General features: G+C 43.7%; 1 pseudogene; it reads left to right on the top strand.

Annotated features, from left to right (window-relative positions):
* The first annotated feature begins 535 nt into the window (after positions 1-535).
* Positions 536-18,950, top strand: LOC110519907 (delta-type opioid receptor-like; annotated as a pseudogene).
* The last annotated feature ends 3,083 nt before the right edge of the window (positions 18,951-22,033 follow it).

Here is a 22,033-nt window from a genome sequence, read left to right as displayed (position 1 = left end):
TTGCTGTCATAAGTGCCCCGAAGAAATTGTTGTAGAAACCAAGCCATTAATTTTTTTGAAAACTGGGTGGACCTGAAAAGAATATGTAATGTTTTACTGCATTATTTTCATTTTAGCAACCAGCCTAATAGACATTAGCCATTAGGGTAGGCTATCATGCAGGATGTCGTCTCGATGCCCATTAACTTGCGCATTAGGCTAATGTCAATTAGAAAATTAGAGAGCAATTTAAGAGCAAAGCACGCACACCTACCCTTGTCTTGCTTCGCACCTGTGTGTCCTCGCCAAGGGAAGTAGATTGCACTTGCCCCCGCCGTCACCACCCCGTTGCATTGCGCGTACCTCGTACAGGGATAGGATCGGATACCTGTCTTTCAGAACATCTTTCCATACCTTCGCCAGAGCCTGAGATGTCAGTGATCACAATTGAATGAGGTCTGATCAGTGCTTTCACACGTTCCTCGTCTGCTCTCGTGCGCTCAACAAAATCTGTATTTGGGGAGTCCGCAAGCATCTGCACTACAGGAAAGGAAAAGGCATCACTGACCTTGAATATAACAACGTTTTATCTACTAGGCTAATATTGCACCTGAATATGATGGAGTTTCCTACCTTGTCTGCGGCTGATTTAGCCAACCTGTATTCTGTGATCCCTTTCAATGGCACATTGCCTGAGGATTCTACAGGGCTGCCATCAAGAGGCAATGACACCGAGAAGGGTTCTTCGAAGGACACCACAAGTATTATAATCGCAGTATCTATAACTGCTCTCTACTCTATTATATGCATTGTTGGACTGCTTGGAAACATCCTCGTTATGTATGGAGTGGTGAGGTAAGAAAGCCTATCTACTGTAGCTCTTTTGGTGACCCTAATGGAAATAACTAATACAAGCACTCTTATGTCCATTTTCTACTGTGAAGTGATTGCATTTTAATGTTGAATATCACCACAAGTGAACTGATATAGTTTATTATATAATCAGAGGCATTTGCATCCTCCAGCTAACTCACATTATTTCGGATAGGCTATGTAGTGCCACAGGTGCATAGTGAGAAAAGGAGACAACAAACCCACCCCACTCATGCCCTACCATCCACCAAGCTCTAGCATGAAGCAGTTAAATTGCAGTAGTGGAAAAAGTACTCAATTGTCATATTTGAATAAAGTAAAGATACCTTAATTGAAAATGACTTAAGTGAAAGTGAAAGTACCCAGTAAAATACTACTTGAGTAAAAGTCTAAAAGTATAATTTTTTTATTTACTTAAAGTACAGTGGTGGAAAAAGTACTGAATTGTCATACTGGTTAATAAGTAGCAAGTACAAATAAATGTGGTACATCAAATTCCTTATATTAAGCAAACCAGATGCAACAATTCACTTATTTACATTTATGGACAGCCAGGGGCACACTCAGACATAATTTACAAACACATTGAGTTTAGTGAGTCCACCAGATCAGAGGCAGTTGGGGTGACAATGCATTCTATTAATAGTTGTGTGAATTGGACCATATTGCTGTCCTAACTGAGCATTCGAAATACAACAAGTACTTATGGCTGTCAGGGAGTATAAAAAAAATGTTTTATAGGAATAAAAGTAAAACATAGATACCCCAAATAACTACTTAAGTAGTGCTTTAAAGTAGTTTTACTTAGTTACTTTACACCACTGTAAAATTGTAAAGCGCTTCCTGGCTGTAAGTGACACAAAGACATGTAGGAACGATTTAAATTAATAAAATTTATATAGACAATTTTTGCTTGTGAAATTGTTATAAATGTTTAAGTCTTGTCAATCTCATCATAAATGTTTAATACATAATGTAGCAAACTAAACTCATGTTGCTTTTATGTGATGCTTATTACATGCTCGGCTCGCTTATGATATTGTGAAGATATTGTGAATTGTTGCAGAATATTATGTCAAATTGCAAAATGTGAACTGTGATTTTTACGGTAGCTATGATACATTAGCCTATGAACCTGGAACTGTGCTCTCTATAGACCTCAGCTCTAATTTGAGGTATTGACTTCGCTTCTGGCTGCACTAGGGCCTTAGATCAATAAATAAACGGCACCCAAGTTCTAATCACCAAATTCAAGGCTGTTGAGTAAACTTGGCTGAGATAACCAGATAAGATGGAGTTAAGTCAGGAGGCAATTAGTGTGATGACATGGGCTGAGTCAGAAAAAAACTATAATTACGAACTGTTTCATCCTTGCTTCCTCCATTCCTCTCAAAGCTCACTGGAGGAGGTCCTTCAATGCACGTTGAGAGGAATCGAGGAAACAAGGATGGAGGAACGAGGAAGCAAGGATTTGATGGCTAGTAACGTTTTCAGACACAGCCCATGTCTCGATCCCCCTACCACCAGTGGTGTCTATTCATGGATGCCAAGGGAAGCCAGCCTTCCCCCCAAAAAAATTACCAAGAAAAAAAAACAACTAAATTATTGATCTTTCATCTCTCTGTGTTTCATAAATGCATCTCACCGGAGAAAGCATTTGAGCAAACGAAACAGCGCCCCTCTGTCTCAGTATGTGTAGCTTATACACTGCTCAAAATAATAAAGGGAACACTTAAACAACACAATGTAAATCCAAGTCAATCACACTTCTGTGAAATCAAACTGTCCACTTAGGAAGCAACATAAACATAAATAAATTGCACATGCTGTTGTGCAAATGGAATAGACAACAGGTGGAAATTATAGGCAATTAGCAAGACACCCCCAATAAAGGAGTGGTTCTGCAGGTGGTGACCACAGACCACTTCTCAGTTCCTATGCTTCCTGGCTGATGTTTTGGTCACTTTTGAATGCTGGCGGTGCTTTCACTCTAGTGGTAGCATGAGATGGAGTCTACAACCCACACAAGTGGCTCAGGTAGTGCAGCTCATCCAGGATGGCACATCAATGCGAGCTGTGGCAAGAAGGTTTGCTGTGTCTGTCAGCGTAGTGTCCAGAGCATGGAGGCGCTACCAGGAGACGGGCCAGTACATCAGGAGATGTGGCGGAGGCCGTAGGAGGCCAACAACCCAGCAGCAGGACCGCTACCTCCGCCTTTGTGCAAGGATGAGCAGGAGGAGCACTGCCAGAGCCCTGCAAAAGACCTCCAGCAGGTCACAAATGTGCATGTGTCTGCTCAAACGGTCAGAAACAGACTCCATGAGGGTGGTATGAGGGTCCGACGTCCACAGGTGGGGGTTGTGCTTACAGCCCAACACCGTGTAGGATGTTTTTAATTTGCCAGAGAACACCAAGATTGGCAAATTCGCCACTGGGCGCCTGTGCTCTTCACAGATGAAAGCAGGTTCACACTGAGTACATGTGACAGACATGACAGTCTGGAGACGCCGTGGAGAACGTTCTGCTGCCTGCAACATCCTCCAGCATAACCGGTTTGGCAGTGGGTCAGACATGGTCTGGGGTGGCATTTCTTTGGGGGCCGCACAGCCCTCCATGTGCTCGCCAGAGGTAGCCTGACTGCCATTAGGTACCGAGATGAGATCCTCAGACCTCTTGTGAGACCATATGCTGGTGCGGTTGGCCCTGGGTTCCTCCTAATGCAAGACAATGCTAGACCTCATGTGGCTGGAGTGTGTCAGCAGAGGAAGGCATTGATGCTATGGACTGGCCCGCCCGTTCCCCAGACCTGAATCCAATTGAGCACATCTGGGACATCATGTCTCGCTCCATCCACCAACGCCACGTTGCACCACAGACTGTCCAGTAGTTGGTGGATGCTTTAGTCCAGGTTTGGGAGGAGATCCCTCAGGAGATCATCCACCACCTCATCAGGAGCATGCCCAGGCGTTGTAGGGAGGTCATACAGGCATGTGGAGGCCACACACACACACTACTGAGCCTCATTTTGACTTGTTTTAAGGACATTACATCAAAGTTGGATCTGCCTGTAGTGTGGTTTTCCACTTTAATTTTGAGTGTGACTCCAAATCCAGACCTCAATGGGTTGATAAATTTGATTTCCATTGATAATTTTTGTGATTTTGTTGTTAGCACATTCAACTATGCAAAGAAAAAAGTATTTAATAAGAATATTTAATTCATTCAGATCTAGGATGTGTTATTTTAGTGTTCCCTTTATTTTTTTGAGCAGTGTATATCAGATGCTGTCTGGTCAGAAAGCATCTGACATTGTTGCTGCCCGTAATATTGACTGCAATGGAAGGCAGCAAGCATTTGGCCTAACTTGATAAAAAAATATAAAAAAATAGCAACTCAGCATTGAGCTAAACAGAGTAACCTCAGTTGTGAATTGTCCTGGCGCACCAAATAAAAGTGTAAGGGGAGCCAGTTTGGATTTGGCTTCAGACCAATCATCAGAGTACGCCGCTGAACACTGTATGCTGGCAACACTCAGTTTGTTATTTTAACTGAAACATAACCTGTAATGAACACGATGGGAGACAGCTGGTTTCAATCGCAGGTCGCAGTAGGTGTTGGACCACAGGAGGAGGCAGGTAGTTGGGTCCAGGGGCAGGCAGAAGGTCATACACATGTGGTCCAAAAGGGCAACAGTACAGCCAGGGAAAAGGCTAGTAACGTAGGTAAATGCTTGAGCTTATCGGTAGGTAGTTGGTGAGGGCTCTTTGCCAATGCACAGACGGGACAGGAATCCAGACACAGGAGGCAGGTGGTTAGTCCAAGATGTTTATTAACTTCTTGACGCTACCAATCCCTGTAGCGGGATAATTTCCGTCTGCAACCGCTGAATAGCATAGCGCAACAGTCAAATAATATTACTAGAAAATATTCATATTCATGAAATCACAAGTGCAATATTTTGAAACACAGCTTAGCCTTTTGTTAACCGCCCTGTTGTCTCAGATTTTGAAATTATGCTTTACAGCGAAAGCAGTCCAAGCGTTTGTGTAAGTTTATCAATAGCCTAAGCATAGCATTATGTACACTTAGCATCAGGAAGCTTGGTCACGAAAATCAGAAAAGTAATCAAATTAACCGTTTACCTTTGATGACCTTAGGATGTTTTCACCCACGAGACTCCCAGTTACACAGCAAATGTTCCTTTTGTTCCATAAAGATTATTTTTATACCCAAAATACCGACGTTTGTCGTGTTATGTTCAGAAATCCACAGGAAAGAGCGGTCACGACAACGCAGACGGAAATTCCAAATAGTCTTCATAATGTCCACAGAAACATGTCAAACGTTTTTTATAATCATTCCTCAGGTAGTTTTTAAAATATATATTTGATAATATATCAACCGAGTGTGTAGCTTTTTCCATAACAGCGGGAGGAACAATGGCCGGTTTACTCAATTGCGCACCAACTCACTCTGAGAGCCCCCACCTCTCCACTTACGCAATGTGATCCTTCACACTCATTTTTCAAAATAAAAGCCTGAAACTATGTCTAAAGACTGTTGACACCTTAGGGAAGCCACATAAAAAGGAATCTGGTTGATATCCCTTTAAATGGAGGACAGGCACGCATAGGAACACAGACATTTCAAAAGAATAATCCTGATTGGATTATCCTCAGGCTTTCGCCTGCAATATCAGTTCTGTTATACCCACAGACAATATTTTTACAGTTTTGGAAACTTTAGAGTGTTATCATAATCTGTCAATTATATGCATATTCTAGCAACTGGTCATGAGAAACATAACATAAAAATAGTGCCCCCTTGCTTCAAGAGGTTAACAATCCAAAAGGGATAGGTAAGAAGATGGGAGTCCAGAAAAACAGGCAAAGGTCAAAACTGGGAGGACCAGTAAAGAGAATAGAACAGCAGGAGCACAGGAAAAACATGCTGGTTGACTTGAACATACAAAATGAATTGGCACAGAGAGACGAATAAATACACTGGAGGGTGACACCTGGAGGGGGTGGAGACAATCAAAAGGACAGGTGAAACAGATCAGGGTGTGATGGAACTTGCGTGTCAGTAGCTCTGTAGTCTGGGTGATCCCAGGATGGCTAGAACTCAGCGAGGTATGGCACTATTGCATTTAGTTGGGGTCTGACGGACGCCGGAATGTAGGTCTTGCCTGCAGGGGTGTCGGGAGGTGCTGGGTCGTGGCGTAGGGCCTCTTGGACGGCTGATTGGATTTCCCACTGTATGGGTCCCACAAGACCGAGGCAGGATGAGCTTGGGAGCTGGGTTAGAGGAAGGGGAGTCAAATAGACGGGATAAGGAATCAGCCTTCACATTGTTTCTTGCCAGGCAGATTGGTGAAGTTGAAATTGGGTGAAGAAGACTGCCCAGCGTGCCTGTCTGGGGTTGAGCCTCTTAGCACTTAAGTACTCCAAATTGCATTGGTCGGTAAGGACAAGGAATGGGTGATGAGCTCCCTCTAACTAGTGGTGACACTCTTCAATAGCCAGCTTAATGGCAAGGAACTCTCGGTTCCCGACATCATAGTTCCTCTCAGTGGGTGACAGTTTCTTGGAAAAGAGCCACATCGGTGTAATTTGGGAGGTGTACCTACCCGCTGAGAGAGAAGCGCTCCGAGGCCGACTTCAGCTGCATCAACCTCCAGAACAAAATGAAGGGTAGGATCTGGCTGCCTAAGGATGGGTGCAGAGGTGAAGAGGCGTTTCAAGGTCTCAAATGCCGTAAGGGCGGTGTCGGTCCATTGGAGGTTATGGGTGAGAGCTGAGAGAGGAGCGGTTGTGCTGCTGCAGTTTCGGATGAACCGGCAGTAGTTGGAAAATCATAGGAAACGTTGTAGTTCCTTTACGGTGGTGTGTTTGGGCCAGTTAAGCACGGCCGTGACTTTGCCTTCGTCCATGTTGACCCCTCCTAGGAAGGTTACCGTAGTAACGTGAAATGCGCTCTTCTTAGCATTGACATAAAGATGATGGTCCTGTAGCCGTTGGAGGACCTGTTGCACATGCTGTATGTGTTCTGCAATCGAGTGAGAGTAGATCAAGATGTCGCCAATGTACACGATGAGGAACTGGTTGATCAAGTCCTGGAAAACTTAATTCATGAAGGACTGGAAGACTGCGGGATCATTGGTGAGACCGTAGGCCATAACCAGGTATTCGTAGTGACCCCTAGATGTGATGAATGTCATCTTCCACTCATCCCCACTTCTGATATGGACCAGGTTGTAAGCACTACGTAGGTCCAGTTTGGAGTAGATGGTAGCCTGTCCAACTTGTTTTAGTGGGGCTGAAATCAGAGGGAAGCGATTCTTGATGGTAATTTCATTGAGGGGTTGGTAATCTGTGCAGGGACTGGATGCAGTGGATGGACGGATTAATCCCATGTTGAGGGCCTCTTCTATATAGGTGTCCATTGCCTCATTCTCTGGGATGGACAAGGGGTTGATCTGACCCTTAGGGAGCGATGCCCCAGGAAGGAGGTTGATTGTGCAGTCCTCCGGGCAAGGAGGGGGCAGAATGGATGACTTTCTTGCTGAAGACACTCAGGAACTGGGCATATACAGGTGGGATGTGGGTTGGAATGGCAGACTCCAATCCTTCTATAGAGATGGCTCGACAGGTTAGATTGAAGCAGTTCTTAAACAGGTGGGAGACCATGACAGCAGTTCCACTTGCCGCCAGGAGATGGCAGGGTTGTGAAGGCTTAGCAAGGGGTGACCGAGGATGAGGGGGTTCTTTAGGTGAAGACAACACCACTAACTGAATGACCTCAGAGTGAAGGAGGCCAATCTGAAGTGTGATAGTGTCGGTCATGCGAGTCACAAGACCAGTTCTGAGAGGTTGTCTGTCCAGCGCATTAATCCTAAAGGGAGGATTAACAGGGATTAGTTTGACTCTTAACTGTTGTGCCAATTGTTTGTCAATAAAATGACCTGCAGCCCCCCCGAGTCCACTAGTCCCTCCACAAACTGAGTGACCCCATTAGCAGAAAGAAGAGCAGGGATAGCAAACTGCCTTTTGGTAATATTCAAAAACGTAGAGGTGCTTACCTGTGCGGAAGTGGAGTGGTTGTGGGCGAACCGGACAGCTATTGAGTACGTGGTTACTCTCTCTCTGGTTACAATAGAGACACAGGTATTCACATAACCTCCAATGTGTTGCATGGGTTTGGGGCTTTTAGACCATGGTGGACGAGAGAAGGGAGTAGAAGACTCGCAGGCCATGGACGACTGTATATGTCTGCGGTCCACCAGTAGGTTGCCAATGGATTTGGACATCCGGATGTATTGGTTTAGGTCCATTAAATCTCCTCTGCAGGCCAGTTCGGTCTGTGACTACCGATTAAGAGTTCTCCGGTAGACTGTAAGGAGAGCTGGTTCATTCCATCCAGTGCTGGCAGCCATGGTGCGGAACGCAAGGGCATACTCAGTGATGGAGCGACGGCCCTGTCGCAGCTCACATAACAGGTCCCCGATGTGACGACCTGAAACTGAATGGTCGAACACCAAGAGGGCGTGGAAACGTGATTCAGACAGATCAGAACTTTGAGCGGCCCACAGGGCTGCGACCCAATCCAGAGCTTTGACTGTGAGTAGGGAGATGACGAAGTCCACCCTGTCTTTGTCAGAGGTGGAGTCAGCGGGGTGATGGCGGATGTACAGGTTACATTGCATGAGAAATCCTTGACATTTCCTTAGGGAGCTGACGTATTTATAAGGCATGGATATGGGGAGATGAACGAGAGGAGGCTGTGGCACCTGATATTGATGAGGCAGAATGGACTGGCGAAGGAGGTTGCAGAGTTCATCGATTCGTTCCTCCTGTCGGGCTAGACGTAGCTGCAGCGCCGCTGAATCCATCTGTCGTTTTTGGGTGAGGTATTCTGTAATGAACAATATGGGAGATAGAGAGCTGGTTTCAAGCCCAGGGCGCAGCAGGGGTTTTTTGTCAAGGACCACGGGAGGAGGCAGGTAGCTGGGTCCAGGGGCAGGCAGAAGGTCATACACAGGGAGTCCAAAAAGGCAACAGTACAGGCAGGGAAAAGGCTAGTAACGTCGTCCGGGAGATCAGGCAATAGGTTGATAACAGGAAATCTGATAGGCTAAAGAACAGACAAGGAATAGGCGTCATTAGTGAGGCATGCAAACAAACAAAACAAAAAACATACACGGGAGGGGGAACCCAGCACTCCGAATAGTAGTTTGTCACAAAACAAACAATACCTCACAATGATGGGGTGCAAAGAACTGAAATAAGTAGTGTGTGATAATGACATACAGGTGTTTGAACAGGTGATCAGAATTCAGGTGATTGGAATCTGGAGAGGGGGATCTATGTGTTTGAGAGTGTGAGCTGGAAAGTGGGCTGGAAAGTGAGCTGCGTTCGGGGGATCTACGTGTTTGAGAGTGTGAGTTGGAAGCAGAAGTTACATAACCAATCTTTGTTAAACATAAATACCAAACTTGTTTTTGCATGGATTCTGTGAAGCGTTTAGATTTTAACAGCTAGGACTGTTATTTCTTGTCTCAGAATCCTGCTTAACTGACAGGTTAAAGTCTGCTTGAAAGAGCTAACCTAACTAATTGCTTGAAATGTGAGAGTGGGAGGATATCCTTGTCTTTCTCACTAGCCGTGAGAAATGTGACTGTTCCTGTTGCAAAAACAATGTCCTATCCCGGAGCTGGAGTAAATGACATTACTAAGCTGCTCCTGAATGTACTACGCCAGGACATGGACATCGATTCTATCGAAGTCCATGTGGGTTCTAACGTCATCATAAAAGGCAGCTCTGAACAGTTGAATTTGGATTTCAAAGAGCTGATTGACTTTCTGCTAGACACTAATAAAAGATCCATCATATCTGGCCCTGTGCCCTCTGAATTGTGGTATTGAAGGGTTTAGCAGGATTCTTTCTCTTCACAACTGGCTATGTGATTATTGCAGCTCATCAATGGGTGTAACTTTTGTTGACAATTTCGATACCTTTTGGAAACAAAACATGTTTTACAAGGAGGATGGGATCCACCCAAATAATTTGGGTTCCTGGGTCCTTTCACAGCATTATAAGCCTGTGTTGAGACAATGACTTGTTAGCTCAGTTAATCCATACCATTGTGTTGCTGAGTCATCATAATGCTTTAGCAAATGTACATTATACCAGGGGCATTGATAGACACAATCAAAGTAACCTAATTTATGTCCCTCTAACTGCCCTGAATGCCTTTGCTGATCCTATAGCTATTGTATGCAGCAATCATGTGCATATGAACCAGATTTATGCTATTAGCACTGAGGCAGTGTGCCCTGGTAGGAAGTCCACTGTGTGCAGCTCACCCTCCACTAACATAAATAACATGAGAATAACTACTTCTGCTAAGCTTCCCTGTGCTCTAAATGGCCCACGCTAACATATGTAGCTTAAGAAACCAGGTTCATGAAATTAATAGCTTGCTAGTAACAGATGACATTCATATTCTGACTTATCTCTGAAACTCACTTCGACAATACCTTGATAAAATGGTAGCAATTCAAGTTTCTAACATTTACAGAAAAGACAAATGCCAGGTGTTGCTGTTTATATTCAGAACCACATTCCTGTAAATATTAGAGGGGATCTCATGTTAAATACTGTTGAAGTAATATGGCTACAGGTTCATCTGCCTCACCTAAAGCACATTCTGGTGGGAAGCTGCTATAGATCACCAAGTGTTAGTATCTGGATAGCATGTGTGAAATGCTTGATAATGTATGTAATATCTGTCACGCCTGCTCCCTCTCCCCTCGAGCGCCAGGCTCCCAAGCAATGCGCACTCCTGACACCATCATTACCACACCAGCCACCCCCCATCACGCGCATCAGCGATTATTGGACTCACCTGGACTCAATCATCTCTGTCATTACCTTCGCTATATCTCTGTGGTTCCCTGCTCTGTTTCCTGTTTCTGCATTAATGTTCTTATGTCTTTGTATACCTGTGTACTGACGCTGGTCCTGTTACCTGTATGTTCCCCATTAAATTTTAAACTCCCGGACCTGCTTCTCATCTCCAGCATCGGTCCTTACATTATCAACAGAGAGGTATACTTTCTGGGTGATTTAAATATTAGAAGACTTTCATCAAACGGCCTCTCAAGAAAAAGCTGAAAACTGTAAGTAGTGCCTGCAATCTGGTTCAGGCTATCAGTCAATCTACCAGGGTCGTTAAAAATAGCACAGGAATGAAATCATCAACATGTATTGATCACATCTTTACTAATTCTGTAGAAATTTGCTTGAAAGCAGTATCCAGATCCATTGGATGTAGTGATCACAATATAATAGACATATTTAGGAAAACCAAAGTTCAAAAGGTTGGGTCTAATATAGTGTATAATAAAAAAAATCTAAATTCAACCTTTATTTAACTAGACAAGTCAGTTAAGAATAAATTATTATTTACAATGATGGCCTACTCCTGCCAAACCCAGACAACGCTGGGACAATTATATGCCACCCAATCACTGCTGGATGTGACGCAGCCTGGATTTGAACCAGGGACTGCAGGGACTCGAGACCCCAAAAAGTTGTTGATGTAAAGCATATTTGTTGGTCCATGGTGTGAGATGAGGACCAAACCGAAGTGGCACTTGACACATTTATGAAATTGCTTATCCCAGTTACTAATAAGCATGCACCCATTTAAGAAAATGACTGTAAAACTGTTACATCCCATGGATTGATGAGGAATTTAGAAATGGTGAGGGATGAGGCAAAAGGAATGGCAAATAAGTCTGGCTGCACAACTGGTTGGCAAACGTACTGCAAATTGAGAAATCATGTGACTAAACTGAATAAAAAGAAGAAACTACACCATGAAACAAAGACAAATGACATAAAGCATGATAGTAAAAAGCTTTGGAGCACCTTCAATGACATTTTGGGGAAAAAGGTACACTCCATCATTCCTTGAATCAGATGGCTCATTCGTCACAAAAGCCACTGCCAACTACTGTAATGATTTTTTTCATTTGCAAGATTAGCAAACTTAGGCGTGACATGCCAGCATGTCAATACACATCCAAGTATATCTGACCAAATTATGAAAGACAAGCATTGTAATTTTGAATTCCGTAAAAGTGCGTGTGGTAAAGGTAGAAAAATTATGGTTGTCTATCAACCATGACAAGCCACTGACAACTTGGATGGAAAATTACTGAGGATAATAGAGGACAATATTGCCACTCCTATTTGCCATATCTTCAATTTAAGCCTACTAGAAAGAAAGTGTGTGCCCTCAGGCCTGGAGGGAAGCAAAAGTTATTCCGCTACGTAAGAATAGTAAAGCCCCCTTTCCTGGCCCAAATAGCTGACCAATCAGCCTTTTACCAACCCTTAGTAAACTTTTGGGAAAAAATGTGTTTGACCAGATACACTGACATTTAAAAGTACAGCACGTACGGCAGTTTTATTGTTCTTTGAACTCACAACGAAACAAGAGAGTGCTCTATTATCCAATATCTGGATCAATTGTGCTATTTTGTTCGTTTTTTTGTTTTGTGTAACTTATTTCTTAACATACTGTGTACATAATGTTGCTGCTACCGCCTCTTATGATTGAAAAGAACTTCTGGACATCAGAACAGCAATTACTCACCGCGGACAGGAAGAAACTTTTTCCTTTAACGAGTCCGACAAGAAGGATATCCTGCTTTCACGGGAACAGGCCCAGAGCCTCGCCTTTTGAATGAAGAAAAGGCACAGGAAAAGGTGCTGCAGATCAGGCAGCCTTCTGAGAATCCGTAGGCGAACGAGAACTCCCACTGCCATCCGTTCTTCTTGCTAACGTGCAATCATTGGAAAATAAAATTGATGATCTATGATTAAGATTATCCTACAAACGGGACATTAAGACATAGCTGAATGACAATACGGACAATATAGAGCTAGCGGGATTTTCCATGCACTGGCAGAACAGAGACGCTACCTCTGGTAAGACGATATTTGTCTATTTGTCAATAACAGCTGGTGCTCAATGTCTAATATTAAAGAAGTCTTGAGGTATTGCTCACCTGAGGTAGAGTACCTTAAGATAAGCTGTAGACCACACTATCTACCAAGAGAGTTCTCATCTATATTATTCATAGCAGTCTATTTACCACCACAGAGCGAAGCTGGCACTAAGACTGCTCTCAACCAACTCTATAAGGCCATAAGCACAGAAGAAAATGCTCACCCAGAAGTGGCGCTCCTAGCGGCCGGGGACTTTAATGCAGTCAAACATAAATCAGTTTTACCTCATTTTACCAGCATGTCACTTGCAACCAGAGAAAAAAATCCTAGATGACCTTTACTTCACACACAGAGATGCATACAAAGCTCTCCCCGGCTCTCCATTTGTCAAATATGACCATAATTCTGTCCTCCTGATTCCTGCTTACAAGCAAGAACTAAAGCAGGAGGTACCCGTGACTCGCTCAATACGGAAGTGGTAAGATGACGCAGATGCTACACTACAGGACTGTTTTGCTAGCACAGACTGGAATGTGTTCCGGGATTCATCCAAGGGCATTGAGGAGTACACCACCTCAGTCATCGGCTTCATCAATAAGTGCATCGACAACGTCGTCCCCACAGTGACTGTACGTACAGTTGTGCCGTAGCATTCTGTGGAACGTAATTTAATTGTCAGCCATTTTTTCTGTTACTGCAAGTTATTGCTAGTTTGACCACCAGACGGCATCTTTGAGAAGCATTTGATAGTATTCCGTATTGGCATTACCTGAGAATTGAAAACCTTTTTTGTAATAACATTAATATATGGGATTGATTTTAAGAAATTTGGCTTAATTAATTTGATTAATATTATGGTGTTTCTATTCAGAGAAAAATGAAAAAATTTAACTCTCAGGGTTTCCGTTAGGATGAAATGACTGTACAACATGACTGTTGGGAGTAGGCTACAGGATTGGAGGATTCTAAATTGTTTGCCTTATCTAGACAACTTTGTTCCAATATTTCTGTAAATCAGTGATATTTATTTCCATAGTAATTCATTATGGATCCATAACTAAATCAACATCTGCATTTTGAAATAGTATTTTTTTATCATTATTTTATTAACAAAATGTGTTTATTTGTTTATTAGGCTACTGTGCAGTCTACAATACATACTGTAGTAACATGGGAAAGTCCCTAATTCCTTACATAAGGGAGAGCATGCCATGTTTGTACTACAGAATGTAGAGCACGCGGGAGACTGGTTTCAAAACCCCGTTGGGGAGGAAGGAGTGGGCTAACCTTGTAAATAAGAATTTGTTCTTAACTGATTCCATATGTGTTATTTCATAGTTGTGATGTCTTCACTATTATTCTACAATGTAAAAAATACTAAAAATATTGAAAAATCCTGGAATGAGTAGTTGTGTCCAAACTTTTGACTGGTACTTGCTGGAACGGAAAATTTGTCGCTGTACAACGTGGCAGTCGGCAGTACAGTACTGGGCTATTTAGCTAAAGAATCCCTGTGTCATGCGAATGAGAGACCATAGTTCAAATTCCCATATGGAAGGAGTAGGCTTGTCTCAGAGTACCCATGCTTGTCTCAGAGCAGTGCAAAATGGTGCTAAAATAGTTGTAGGCTTTTGCTTCTAAATACAATATGCTCTTTACATAAATAAGACCTACACCATTTTTAACAGTATATCTACAAATATTTTTTTCAATGACATGACTCTCCGCAAATAATTACATTAGAGGATTGGGGGACTGTATTAATATCTAAGGGGCATTTATATAATTCAAAATGAATCGAATTTTTTTTAAAGTAATGATATTTTGGAGATTTCATTTTCATTTAAGGAGTGAGTGAGAAAAAGGCAATTCTTGAACATGGGGTGAGACATTCTCACTAATTTGTAAATAGTCAGTTTGATGTTTTAAAATTATTTATTTCAGGAGAAAACTAACTTAATTATTTAGCAGACATCACTTGCTTATATTCAGTCAACACATATCTTAAGAATACCATGGAACATTTGAACATTTTCATTTCTCCATGCTTGCTTGCTGAAATAGACGTCCGCAGTGGGAAAGCTATGTATTCTGTGCCAACTTTGTGGTATCTCTTCGGTTACACATCCTTGGAATAGCAGAACAGCATAACGGTCTGAGCGGCACTTGCTGTGCCTGGTGAGCAGTTGGTCATGTTCTGTTGTCAGAAGAGGAATGGAAATGTCAGGGTGAACCTGCCACGTATGTTGACTCTGCCTGTCAGAGATGGAGTTCCAGAGCTCACAGGTGTGCCTGGCATGGACTGTGACTCCATCTCATTCCTCGCCCTTTTCAACGAGTGAGTGAGTCAATGATTCTAATGATTAGTCTGACAAACAAAGAACTTTGCATCCTGCAGGCCCAGGCATGGATTAAAGCTGGCGAGACATTCAATAACGTCATCTTCACAGATGAATCAACCATGGCCCTTGAGCAATTTGCTCAAAATTGCTACAGAAAAAAAGTTAGAAGATCAAGAAGATTAACGAAAGCATAAAGATGTTGATGAAGAAATGCTGTTTTGAGTTAGACATGTAACACTTTAGACTACTTAAGCATCGAATAAATTGAAAGTTGCGCCGCAGTTGCCGCCGGTTGTTGTTTTTTTACATGTTAAATAAAGGTTCAAAGGCAAGTCAGGTAAGAACAAATTCATATTTATAATGAAGGCCTATCCCGGATGACGTTGGGCCAATTGGGAGTTATGGCTCCCGAGTGCCTCCCAATCACGGTCAGATTTGATACAGCCTGAATTCGAACCAGGGACTGTAGACCGCTGCACCACTCGGGAGCCATAACTTACACACATATATATACATATAAAAAACATTTTCAGAACATTAACCGTGTGTAGGTAGATAGACACAAATTGTTTGTTGCAAGTTGCGGGGGGGGGGGGGTAAAGGTTGAATAGTCTATTGTTCAGCTAATAGCCCATCCTGCTACACTTGTGAAAAACAAATAATAATACTTTTCAATATGTTAAAGATTCCAATTAATAAAGTGTTTTTAGTCACAATCGGCCCAAACCCAATTGATACATTTGGGCACAGTCGATAGCGTGCTGGACTTCGGGCTAGAATGTTGAGGGTTTGAAACCTGCTCCCTGCTTGTTTCATTACATTATTACGCTGGTCTCTGAGCAAATAGCCTGGATTGTTACTCCCATCTCGTTCCTCGCTCCCTTCCACACGTCATTCAGCACGCTTTTTGGCGTGCTGACAGGATGTACTGTTTTTTATTTTGTATATATGAATTACAAATCAACCTTTAAACAGGTCAACATTCACAAAGCCGCTGGGACAGACAGATTACCAGGACATGTACTCAAAGCATCCGCTGACCAACTGTCAAGTGTTTTCACTAACATTTTCAAACTCTCCCTGACCGAGTCTGTCTTACCTACATGTTTCAAGCAGACCACCACACTAAGGTCACCTGCCTTAATGACTACTGACCCGTAGCACTCACATCTGTAGCCATGAAGTGCTTTGAAAGGCTGGTCATGGCTCACATCAACAGCATCCTCCCAGACACACTAGACCCACTCCAATTTGCATACCGCCCCAACAGATCCACAGATGACGCAATCTCAATCACACTCCACACTGCCCTTTCTCAGACAAAAGGAACACCTATGTGAGAATGCTGTTCATTGACTACAGCTCAGCGTTCAACACCATAGTGCCCACAAAGCTCATCACTAAGCTAAGGACTCTGAGACTAAACACCTCCCTCTATATAACTGGATCCTGGACTTCCTGACGGGCTGCCCCCAGGTGGTAAGAGTAGGCAACAACACGTCTGCCACGCTGATCCTTAACACTGGGGCCCCTCAGGCATGTGTACGACTGCGTGGCCAAACACGACTCCAACACCATCATTAAGTTTGCTGATGACACAACAGTGATAGGCCTGATCGCCGACAACGATGAGACGCCCTAAAGAGAGGTCAGAGACCTGGCAGTGTGGTGCCAGGACAACAACCTCTTCCTCGATGTGAGCAAGACAAAGGAGCTGATCGTGGACTACAGGAAAAGCTCGGCCGAACACACCCCCATTAACAGCGACAGGGCTGTAGCGGAGCAGGTCGAGTTTCCTTGGTTTCCACATCACCAACGAACTATCATGGTCCAAACATACAAGGACAGTCGTGAAGAGGGCACGACAAAACCTTCCTCAGGAGACTGAGGGAGAAATGGGTGCCCAGATCCTCAAAAGGTTATACAGCTGCACCATCGAGAGCATCCTGACCGGTTGCATCACCACCTGGTATGGAAACTGCTGAACATCTGACCGTAAGGCACAACAGAGGATAGTGCGAATGGCCCAGTTCATCACTGGGACCAAGCTTTCCGCCATCCAGGACCTATATAATAGGAGGTGTCAGAGGAAAGCCCATAAAATTGTCAGACTCCAGTCACCCAAGTAATTTTCTCTACAGCACAGCAAGCGGTACCGTAGCGTACCAAAAGGCTAGGACCAAAAGGCTCCTCAACAGCTACTACCCCCAATCCATAAGACTGCTGAACAATTAATAAAATCGCCACCAGACAATTTACATTGAGCCCCCCCTCCCTGTTGTACACTGCTGCAACTCGCTGTTTATTATCAATGCATAGTCACTTCACCCCCACCTACATGTACAAATTACCTCAACTAAACTGTACCCTCGCACACTGACTCGGTACCGGTGCCCCCTGTGTATAGCCTCGTTATTCTTATTGTGTTACTTTTATTATTACTTTTTATTTTAGTCTACTTGGTAAATATTTTCTTAACTCTTCTTGAGTTAACTCCCTTGGTTAAGGGCTTGTAAGTAAGCATTTCACTGTAAAGTCTACACTTGTTGCATTCGGCGCATGTGACAAATAAAATTTGATTTTAATTACACCTCCGTGCAATACAGATACCTTGCCTTCTGAGATCTGTAGTATTTGACAAGCTAATAAACAGCACTCTCTGTCCAGATACACCAAAATGAAGACAGCCACTAACATCTACATCTTCAACTTGGCCCTGGCCGATGCTTTGGCTACCAGCACTCTGCCCTTCCAGAGTGCCAAGTACCTGATGAACACCTGGCCCTTCGGTGAGTTCCTGTGTAAAGTGATCCTCGCCATTGACTACTACAACATGTTCACCAGTATCTTCACCCTGACCATGATGAGCGTGGACCGCTACATCGCTGTGTGCCACCCGGTCAGGGCCCTGGACTTTAGAACACCTGCCAAGGCCAAGATGATCAATGTGTGCATCTGGATCCTCTCCTCTGCCATCGGAGTGCCCATCATGGTCATGGCGGTTACCAAGGTGACAGACAAAGGTGAACAGTCCATATGAGCTGTACCGTATGTGCTCCAGACACCAACATCCACATATCCATATGCTAACCATTTGATTGTTTATCCCTCAGGCAATACAGGCTGCATGCTACAGTTTCCTCAGCCAGACTGGTGCTGGGACACGGTGACTAAGATTTGTGTGTTCATATTTGCTTTCGTGGTGCCAACCCTAGTCATCACCATCTGCTACGGCCTGATGATTCTCCGCCTGAAGAATGTCCGGCTGCTCTCTGGTTCAAAGGAGAAAGATCGGAATATGCGGCGCATTACCCACATGGTCCTGGTGGTGGTGGCGGTTTTCATAATTTGCTGGACGCCCATCCACATCTTTATCATCCTCAGGACCATGGTGCAGATCAACAGCACGAACCCCTATGTGATCGCCAGCTGGCACCTGTGCATCGCGCTGGGCTACATGAACAGCAGCCTCAACCCCCTGCTCTATGCCTTCCTGGACAAGAACTTCAAGAGGTGCTTTAGTGATTTCTGCCTGCCTTTCCGCTCCAAAAAAGGACCAGAGCAGCTTCTCCAGAGCCCGCAACTCCACACGAGAGCCTACCACCGTGTGTCCCACTAGAGTGTTGGTGAGGAAGCCTGTATGACTAGGCATGGAGCAGTGTCCTGGAGACTCCCGCTCACGGACAGTCCAGGCAGACTTACAGACTGATGTCACACAGTTCTCCACAGATTCCTGACAGTAGCTCTGGCTTTAGGCCTACAGCACAAAACCAACTGCAACATTTGCATAGAGTGTGATGTTAAATTTTTTGGCCTATCCAGACAAAAACTAGATTTACTCTTCCTCTAGCCTAACATAGCAAGCATAAATTCCCCCATCCGGGTTTCAGTGGAAAGGAATCTACAGTGGCTTGCGAAAGTATTCATCCCCCTTGGCATTTTTCCTGTTTTTTTGCCTTACAACCTGGAATTAAAATAGATTTTTGGAGGGTTTGTATCATTTGATTTACACAACATGCCTACCACTTTGAAGATGCAAAATATGTGTTATTGTGAAACAAACTAGAAGTAAGAAAAAAAAACAGAACTTGAGCGTGCATAACTATTCACCCTCCCAAAGTCGATACTTTGTAGAGCGACCTTTTGCAGCAATTACAGCTGCAAGTCTCTTGGGGTATGTCTCTATAAGCTTGGCACATCTAGCCACTGGGATTTTTCCCCATTCTTCAAGGCAAAACTGCTACAGCTCCTTCAAGTTGGATAGTTTCTGCTGGTGTACAGCAATCTTTAAGTCATACCACAGATTCTAAATTAGATTGAGGTCTGGGCTTTGACTAGGCCATTCTAAGACATTTAAATGTTTCCCCTTAAACCACTCGAGTGTTGCTTTAGCAGTATGCTTAGGGTCATTGTCCTGCTGGGAGGTGAACCTCCGTCCCAGTCACAAAAAAACAGAAACAGGTTTCCCTCAAGAATTTCCCTGTATTTAGCGCCATCCGTCATTCCTTTAATTCTGACCAGTTTCCCAGTCCCTGCCGATGAAAAACATCCTACCGCATGAGGCTGCTACCACCATGCTGGAGTTCTCGAGGTGATGAGAGGTGTTGGGTTTGCGCCAGACATAGTGTTTTCCTTGATGGCCAAAAAGCTCAATTTATGTTTGGGGAGTCTCCCACATGCCTTTTGGCGAACACCAAACGTGTTTGCTTATTTTTTTCTTCAAGCAATGGCTTTTTTCTGGCCACTCTTCCATAAGCCCAGCTCTGTGGAGTGAACGGCTTAAAGTGGTCCTATGGCCAGATACTCCAATCTCCGCTATGGAGCTTTGCAGCTCCTTCAGGATTATCTTTGGTCTCTTTGTTGCCTCTGATAAATGCCCTCCTTGCCTGGACTGTGAGTTTTGGTGGGCGGCCCTCTCTTGGCAGGTTTTTGTGGTGCCATAATCTTTCCATTTATTAAGAATGTATTTAATGGTGCTCCATGGGATGTTCAAAGTTTCATATATTTTTTTATAACCCAGCCCTGATCTGTACTTCTCCACAATGTTATCCCTTCCCTGTTTGGAGAGCTCCTTGGTCTCCTATGGTGCCGCTTGCTTGGTGGTGCCGCTTGCTTAGTGGTGTTGCAGACCCTGGGGCCTTTCAGAACAGGTCTGTGTATATAAATACTGAGATCATGTAACACTTAGATTGCACACAGGTGGACTTTATTTAACTAATTATGTGACTTCTCAAGGTAATTGGTTGCACCAGATCTTATTTAGGGGCTTCATAGAAAGGGGGCGAATACATATGCATGCACCATTTTTCGGTTTTAAATTTAAAAAAATTTTTTTAAACAAGTAATTTTTTTCATTTCACTTTACCAATTTGGACTATTTTGTGTATGTCCATTGCCAGAAATCCAAATAGAATTCCATTTAAATGACAGGTTGTAATGCAACAAAATAGGAAAAATGCCAAGGGGGATGAATACTTTTGCAAGGCACTGTAAGTTGAAATAGCTGTATCCCTGAAAACCAGATACATCCGGTTGTTGCATCGGCCAGGGCCAAAAATCTGTAATTCTGCCCCTGAGCAAGTGTTAGGGAAGATTCAGAATTTGTTGGTAACATATGTAAGATGTTTTATATTTATCAAATGTGTGTAAGTTAATTCTCATCAGAATGGTATTTTTGTATAATACTGTGGGCAGGGTTGCAGTATCTGTTCTATGTCAAGACTAAGTTGCATGGCCGCTGAGAGGGGAGAGGTCAAAGTGTCATCATGTGTAAACATATCTTTTACTCCCTACCTTTTCTAGTGGGGAAAGAAGGGTTGCAGTGTTGTTTCTATCTTAAACTATAGCCTCACCCTCCTCTCCGTGAGTTTGTCCAGGAGTTTGTATTTAGAGTGGGTTGTATATAAATGACAATTTGATATATGCCTGTTGATATGGAGGATTTGGTTTATGGTTTCACGGGTTTGGGAAAGGAGACAAAGCTGAACGATGAGTTATGTCTATGCTGTCTGACTATGTGTGTCTCTTTGCTATTAAAGGAACTCAGTTGTATTGTAAGGGGGCTCTCAGAGAATTCATGGTTAGACACTGAATCGATCTGAGAGTCACAGGGTTGTGATAGAGCTCATATAATTAAAGATGGACTTTTATAACTAACTCTGACTTGTGTGTGTGGTTTGCTCCCATGATTTGGTAAATAGAGGAAATTTCCACGACATTTGGCGACGAGGAGGGGATGTGAATCTTCACTCGGTGACCGTTCCTACGATCTAGGTAAATAAGTCGTGCACGAGGGATCCCCTAAACTTGGGATCTCAGGGAGAACCACACTTCGGGAAACGGAGCAGATGGACCAACCTTTGATCTAAGAGGAAGCGAGCCGAGTGGATACCACATCTCGAACTGAGTTTTTTTTAAAGAAAATGGTGAGCGAACCACACACAGATTTGAAGTCGAGTTTTTTTAATTATGCCTGTTATACTCTGAGCGTGAATTCCTTTGTAAGGAAGGCACCTTGGCGGCGTAAGCAGGGCCGAGTCAGAGGAGAGTAATCTGGGGGTTTTGTGGACTCAAAAGATACTCTGCGCTGTCCGGTTGCCAGTGACCAAGAGCCCTCCTGACACTGAATTGATCACAGTGGGGATTTGGTGAGGTCTGTCGGGGTGAGGGGCCAGGGGGTCTGTGTGTTCTAGGTGAAACACGGCACTTGGTGAAGCCCTATTGGAAGAAGGACCTCATTCTGTGCGTCTGTGTGATTTGTCTAAGTGACCCTCAGATGTGGTGAATTCCAATTATTTTAAATGTGCTAGCCAGGTTGC

This window comes from Oncorhynchus mykiss, chromosome 3, assembly GCF_057628025.1.
Source record: "Oncorhynchus mykiss isolate SJ-2025 chromosome 3, ASM5762802v1, whole genome shotgun sequence".
In the NCBI taxonomy this organism is placed as follows: Eukaryota; Metazoa; Chordata; class Actinopteri; order Salmoniformes; family Salmonidae; genus Oncorhynchus; species Oncorhynchus mykiss.
This window is presented reverse-complemented; position numbering and strand designations above follow the sequence as displayed.